Here is a 353-nt window from a genome sequence, read left to right as displayed (position 1 = left end):
TTGGGGTTGGAAGGGACCTTAAAGATCACCCAGTTCCCCCCCCCTGCCATCAGCAGGGACACCTTCCACTAGACCACGTTGCTCAGAGCCTTGTCCAACCTGACCTTGAATGTTTCCAGGGATGGGGCTTCTACCACCTCTCTGGGCAACTTGTGCCAGGGTTTCACCATCCTCAGCGTAAACAATTTCTTCCTTCTCTCCAGTCTGAATCTCCCCTCTTGGAGTTTCAAACCATCACCCCTTGTCCCATCACTACAGGCCCTGCTGAAAGGTCTGTCCCCATCTTTCTTATAGGCCCCTTCAAGTATTGAAAGGTCACAACAAGGTCTCCCTGGCGCCTTCTCTTCTCCAGG

This window comes from Antrostomus carolinensis, unplaced genomic scaffold (genome assembly GCF_000700745.2).
Source record: "Antrostomus carolinensis isolate BGI_N321 unplaced genomic scaffold, ASM70074v2 scaffold8614, whole genome shotgun sequence".
Lineage (NCBI taxonomy): Eukaryota > Metazoa > Chordata > Aves > Caprimulgiformes > Caprimulgidae > Antrostomus > Antrostomus carolinensis.
This window is presented reverse-complemented; position numbering follows the sequence as displayed.